The sequence below is a fragment of the Gracilinanus agilis genome, chromosome 1 (genome assembly GCF_016433145.1).
Source record: "Gracilinanus agilis isolate LMUSP501 chromosome 1, AgileGrace, whole genome shotgun sequence".
NCBI classification, from domain to species: domain Eukaryota; kingdom Metazoa; phylum Chordata; class Mammalia; order Didelphimorphia; family Didelphidae; genus Gracilinanus; species Gracilinanus agilis.
In genome coordinates this window covers 237,402,076-237,409,364 of record NC_058130.1, presented here as the reverse complement: position 1 = coordinate 237,409,364, position 7,289 = coordinate 237,402,076, and positions in this window count along the sequence as shown.

The following is a 7,289-nucleotide window of genomic DNA, read 5'->3' as shown; positions in this document are numbered from 1 at the left end:
TATTATGCCTTTAAAAAGATTGTGACACCTACAAAGGCATTTTAACAATCTCTACCTTTGTTTAGGGCACAGCTCAAGCACCATCTTGTTCAGGAAATCTTTCCTTAATTTTATAATTGTTATTGTTTAACTCTTTCTTTTCTGGATTATCTTCACACTTTATCTTTTGGTTTTCTTCCTACCTGATACTCTTTATTATTTTTCTTTTGTTGAATCATCATCCATCTCCTGCTCTTCCCTCTCTCCTTCCCCTGTCCTTCTCCCCACCCCCCCCCATGTGGGTGTTCTCAAAGTTTTGTCCTGGCTATTCCCCCCCTTTTTTTTCAATACTTGTACTTTTTCATTTAGCCATTTCATCAGTTCCCATTGGTTTCACGGTTATCTTTAATCTTATGCCTCACAAATTTACATATCCAGTTCTAGTCTCTTTTCCAGGTTTCAGGCCCACATTGCCATCTGAGTATTAGATATTTTGAATTTGCTATCCCAGAGACATCTCGAACCCAACATTTCCCAAATAGTCTCCCTCTTCTACTTCTGGTGACCACTTTTCCCAACTTCCCTCTTTCTGTGATGGGTTTGACTACACCTCACTGGCACTGTTATTTCCTTTTATTCCTTTTCTTTATTTAACCAGTCACCAAATCTTGTCATTGCCATTTCTACAGTGTCCTTCATTGTAACTCTCCCTTTCTTACTCCTTACAGAACAAACACCCAGTTTGGTACCTTACCACCTCACCTATTAAAATATTCTCCTACTTGCTCTCTCCTCTACAACTTGTCCTACATATACCAGATAAAATGACTTCCTAAAATAATGACTGAAAATTTAATTCCCCTGCCCAGTAATCTTTAGTAGTTCCCTACTAATACTATGACTTAAATGACATTTTATCTTTAGTTCATCTTTTAAAAATTTCTTTTTGTGTAATTTTATGGCATACATGATTATTAGTATGTGGTACAAGTATACATATGTCTGGCATGCTCAAAAATGTTTTCACTGATTGGGGCACATTAGAGGCTAGTGCTCCAGACTCTTTGTTACTTTTTAAAATGTTCTTCCAACTGAAATAAGAAATTGGGGTTATGATTCCACATAAAAACCATTTTCCTTCAGACACTTAAGCTCCTTTTACAATTTCTGTTAGAATAGAGGTCTACTTCTCAAGAAATTATGTTCATATTCCCAGCCATTTCAAAAATGGCTCTCTCATACATGTGTAAAATGATCTCTCTCTCCCACCCACCCACCATGGTTACTTTCAGCTTAAATTTAAATTCACTTCTGGTCTCTTCATCTAAACCCACAAATCAACGTTTGAGTAATACCATTGAGTAGAAGGGATCTGGGTATTATAGGGACATAAATATAGAACTGGAAGTGCTCTCAAGGGCCATTTCATCCAACGTCTTCATTTAACAGTTGAGAAAATTGAGGGTCAGATGGGTTAAATAATTGGCTCAAGTTTATAAGCAAATATCAGAGGTAGAATTTGAACCCACATCTTCTGTATGCAGAGCTAGTATTCTTTCCACTAAACCATGTTATCTTCAGCTAGTGGATGAACAAATATGTAATCACTATTGATAAAATACAAAAAGGAAATAGATAAGGAAAAATGTGTATTTTTTTAGAGAATTCAAACATCAAAAACCAGGTACAAGATTTTTTCTTTTTTTTAGGAAAGTATTTATTTTTGTGTCTCAACAGATGAAATTCATAACCTTGTTTTCTGATAAGACAATTCAAACATACAAATCAATTACAACAATGTGCTTTTCGCCCCCCACCCCCTCCCACCTTTTAAAAGTAATTGACAGTTTTGAAGGACACAGAGACAATAGGGCTCCACAGAACAATATGACAATTAAAATGGCCTTCTTTGAAAAATAATTACAATAGTTGTTGAAAAGAGTTTGTCCTTTAAGCAGAACAGACTGAATGAAAAGAATCATAATGAAATGAGATGGGTTATAGCTTCCCTTCCCAATATAAGAAAAGGATTTCATGTTAAAACAATAGTACAGAAAATTGGGGAGTCAGACTGAAAACAACAAAAAGCCCTAGGCAATAAGTTCCTCCAGTAAAATGCACCCCCTCGAAGATCTAACTCTTGATCCTTATTTTAATAAATGTAGCCCTCCTCAAATTGCTCCCCCATGACTTGAAAGTAAAACACTCCTTTTTTTCTTTTAATTTGTTGGATTATCTTTCCGTATCCCAGCTTTCTTTGGGCAGAGGGATTCAGGATTATTATGGATTTTGCAGAGGTCATTAAAGTTAGGGGTAAGCCAAGCCATTTCAACATCATATTGGAATTCAGAAGTACCAAGAATGGATATGTCCCAGTAAATCTGGGACCCCTGAAATTGCTTAAAGGGGACTCTTACTTCAGATCACTCCTTCCAGACACTGTGTGGCACCATTTAAATGGAATCCTATTTCAGTATGCTTTTCTGTTAAGCCTCACAGCACCCTTGTGAGGTAGGTAGTGTTATGCCCGTGTTGAGAGGCGGGGATGCAGAGATGCTTGATGGAGCTTGCCCACAAGAAAAAAGTAAATCTGATGGCAGAGCCAGAAATTAAACCCTGGCTCTCTGAATCCCAGACCCTTATTTACTTAACACTTAACTAGACTGTCTCCCTGAGAGAGGCTCCTTAAAGTAGGTAGGTCCTTAAAACCAGAATGGAGATTGGCCAATGAGACAAAGGCGAATCTCTAATTCCAACATTCTATATGAAATTATGGGAAACGTAGGAGTTTCCGGGTTCCTATTAATTTTTTTTGCAATAGGGATACAAACATAAGTAACTGTAGTTTGAGTTGGACACCTGGGGAAAACGTTCTGGGCATTTGGTAGTTATTTTATTAGTTATTGTGGTAGTTGGTGAAATTTGGGACTTTGAAAAGAAAATGTAATTTAAATAAATTAAAAACCCAAATTTATGTCTTTTTAAAGACAGAAGCCTGAGAAATCTGTTTTCCAATGCCTAACGTTTGGGTAGTGGGAATGGAGTAAGGAAGCACAGACTAGCTGATTATTTCTGTTGTATGAATATGCGTTTGCATGTATGTATATATGTGCAGTTTGGATTAACTTTAGCAGCATTTAAAGGAAATAAGTACATAGAGTTTTAAGATGAAATTTAAAAATTGAATCTATTGAATCATCAGCTTACAACCAGCACCACAAAGCTAAATATATTTGAGGCAGAGTGATGTATCCTAGAGCATCCATCTTTTTTCCAAAATTAGATCCTTTTTTATTCACTTGTCATTTGCCTGCTGCCATTCACTTCAAAAGCTGGAAAAGCGACAGTATGACTCAGTGGTACTGTCAAATAACTTATTAAAGGATTTAGATGTAGGAAAGAGCTTAGAGATAATCTAGTCTAATCCTCTTATTTTATCAAATGAAGACACCAAAGCCTAGAGATGTTATGTGACTTGCCTGAGGTCACACAGGTCCTAGAGCCTGGATTCAAATTTAACAACTCTGGAAATCCTCTAATTCACAAGGCTTCCTCTATGGACAATCAGAGGGATGACTTTCCGTTTATCTGTTTTTTTCTATGGACCCATTCCCCCCCCCCCCCCCCAGCTTTTTAAGACTTGGAGCTGGAAATAACAGAACAAGCTGACATTCCTATTCTAGAATAAACCCAAAGTTTCTCGGAATAGTACCTTGGAACACTTTTGAATCCTCAGAAGCAAAAGCAACTGGATCCCACGAAGGTGACTGAAATGCAAGTGTTTACAGAAATCAAAGTCCTAGGGTTGACTTCCTAACCTCTTGGCATCACACACTTATTCTGTGGTCAGCAAATTAATTTCCAGGAGCATCTTTGAACGGATGCACTGTGCAGCCTTGAAGAAACTGACTGCCCTTTTTTAAAAAAGGCATTTGTTTGGCTTTGGTGAGAGAGCTATACTTCATATAATGGATGTAACCTATTAGTCTTTTTGTACATTCAGTTAATAGCCCATAGCTAAAAGAATGGATTAAATTTAGTGGAATTGTCTCTGTGCAATAATAATAGCAGCACGCTTGATCTCTTGTGCTTCTGAAGAATATAAATGGGAAGGCTGTGATTGGAAAATGACTCTTGTAAACGCTGCCTCCTCCTCAGTGAGGAAATCAGGTAAATAGACTCATCTTCCTAGGTGGCAAAACTAATCCCACAAGTGTTCATTATAGGTCTAACCCCTGCAACCTTTGGCAAGATGCAGGGCCCTCCGGCAAAATATTAAACTGCCCACAGAGTATGTCTTTTAGGAAGGCTTCATTTCACTTTCTACCTCTCTAACCTTCGATCCTCACTGATTTAGTTTTGTTTCCACTATCAGGAGCCAAACATGGTTATTTTCATTATTGAGTCTCATGATTACTTTATCCCCTTTTCCTTTTTTCTTATTTTTCTCTCATAGGTGATCCTAATAGATAAATTTATATGTTGGGTAAATTCTAGCATCAGAATATGACTATTGTTTAAAGATTCCTTCGTTTGTCATGATAAAATAATATGTCAAGTCTCAATTGACTTTGGTTTGAAACCGAGCTTGACAGATTTCTATAAAGGACTTCCTTCATAATTCAAATTGCTGGATTTCATAACATATGTCTATGTATGCATATATGTGTATGTTTTTATATATGCACTTATATACAATATATGACATAATAGAATGATGGTTCATAGGATCATAAATTTAAAGCATGAAGGGAATCTTGCAGATTTTCTAGTTCTTAATGCCTTCATTTTACAAAGAAGGAAACTGAGGTGCAGGAAAAAGAACTTGTTCAATATCATATAAGTAGTAAGGGATAGAACTGGGATTTGAATTACTTATTGCTCCAGATTTGTCACTTTTCTCATTGTATTCTTTTTTTTAAATGCTAAAATATTAGATTTTTTTTCTGCTCCAAGAAGACCTTTAATTTTGGATTCATCCTTAAATTTCTTTCTTATTCTAGAATGATAAGTAGATTTGGAGATATCTCTATATATATGTATGTATATATATGTATAGATATATATTTTTATACATGTGTATGCATTTGGAAAAGGTTTGTGATTTCATCAGTGTTGGCTATTCCCAGGGAGGAATCTCCCTCTACCTGGGTAGATTAATATCCAAGGATAACACTCTGGACTTTGAGTCTGAAAGACCTGAGTTCGAATCCTGCCTGAGATATTTACTAGCTATATGACCTAGAGCAAATCACATAAGTTCTCTGGATCTCAGCTTCCTTATCCATAAAATGAAGGCATTGGGTTTCATGATCTTCTCTGAAGTCTGGATCAATGGTTTGTAGAAAATTGCCTGGATATCAATGAGAGTTTAAGGGACTGGCTCAGAGTGGAGCTCAGGATATGTTAGATGTGGGATGTAAACTCAAGTCTTTCTGTCTACAACGCCATTGGTCCAGGAAAACACATATACATGCACACACATACACACATACACGTGCATGTACAAAATTAATTTTTTATGTTCACAAAATTCAGTTGCTCTTAAAACATGATGAAAGGCACCTATTTGACAAGCACTAGATTAGAGGATAAAGTCTTCAGATTTTCTAGGATCTTGTCACTGCTGAGTTGGGTGAGTTCCTTTAGTAATGTATTTGTACTTTCAACTTAATTTGGGGTTCCTTTTGTATTCAATTTTTGGTCCCAGGTAGTGAGGAACCCAAGTGGTAGGACATTATTTTTACTAAAGAGGATGGTAGATTTCAGGATGAAATTACCTGTCCAGGAGGGATTTACTAGGAAGTAATAAGTCAAATATCCATTATACAGAATGATAAGGGCCATTCAGACAACTAGAGAGGATCATCCTAACTGGGATGGAGTAGGAATAGGGAAAGGAGAAGAGATGGAAATCAAAGAACAAAAACTTTTGATGAATCCTAATTTAATTTTTGAAATTAAATTAACACATTCCTACGATGTCTTTAGAGATGAAGACTTCAGAAGTTAGGAATCTTACTTAAAGATATAGGCATTGCAAAAACATTCTCAAAATCACAAAATATCATTTCCCCCCTCTTTCAACGAGGCCTTCAGAACTGGTTTTATACTCAAATTTCTTTATTATACTATAAGTGGTTTTGCCCATATTAAATCATGACCTTGACTGATAGCAATATTATTTAATGAAACCATGTAACTATGGGAACTTTTCTATTTTTTGTAATGTTGGCTTAATAAAATTAAAAAAAAAAAAGGGAGGAATGGGATGAATACCAATCAAGTAGCATGAAGCTTGTTTCTGATGGTAGAGAAGTTAATTTCACTTCTCTGGGCCATATTTTCATCCTTTGCAAACTGGGGGAATTGATATTCAGCTTTAAAATTCCATAGTCCTATTAATACTAAGATGTCCAAAAAATGGTACCCTGTCTTGTTTTTTCTTAGGGTGTTCATTGGGGTGGGCATCTAAGTGTGGGAGGAGAGAGAGAGGATACCACTTGTAAGAGGAGCTACTGGTTCATATCACCTAAAGGTTATTTTTCTCTAGTGAAGTAAAGATTTTATTACCTCACTACAAAAAGTCTATCGAAGTACAATTCTTCACAAGTCAGTTTTTTCTTTTTTTAAAAGATTAGACAACCTCTACAGTCCTTTATGGTAATAGATTGTCCTGAAGACAAGAGATTTTTGTCTTCTTCCTTTCCCTCTGTACCCTCTCCTCAACATTGTCTATAAAATAACTGAGGCAATGGTAAAGTGATATGCAGAAAGCTGTGACTTCTTCAGGTGTACATATGTTTAGTGTTCTTGCTTCTGTAACCTGTCCATGTACCAAGATGAATTAATTTAAGTATGGTATTGTAGAACTTTTTCTTTCTTTTCCCTTCTAAAATCCTTTAGATAATAGAATTCCTTTATAGCAAAATTTAATATCACATAGATTCAGACATATATTTGTCAAATCATTCCTGGCATCTGCATCATGATGACCTACAGGAAAATTGAGATAGCCTATCTGTCTCCTGACTTTCCTGATAGTCTCCCCCCCCCTATTCTTTTACACTAACTTTATAAATAGAATCCATTGGGTTCATTTTCTCTCTAGTGATGAAGATTATAATGTTATACTTAATTGATTGTTTGACCTAATGTAATGTTAACTAAGTCATGTTCTTTGATAGAGTCCACAGCCTTCCTTTCTCTCCTTTTAGAAATATTTCTGGATATCTGACTCCAGTGATCTTTTAAACAAACAAACAAACAAACAAACAAACAAACAAACAAACAAACAAACAAACAAACAA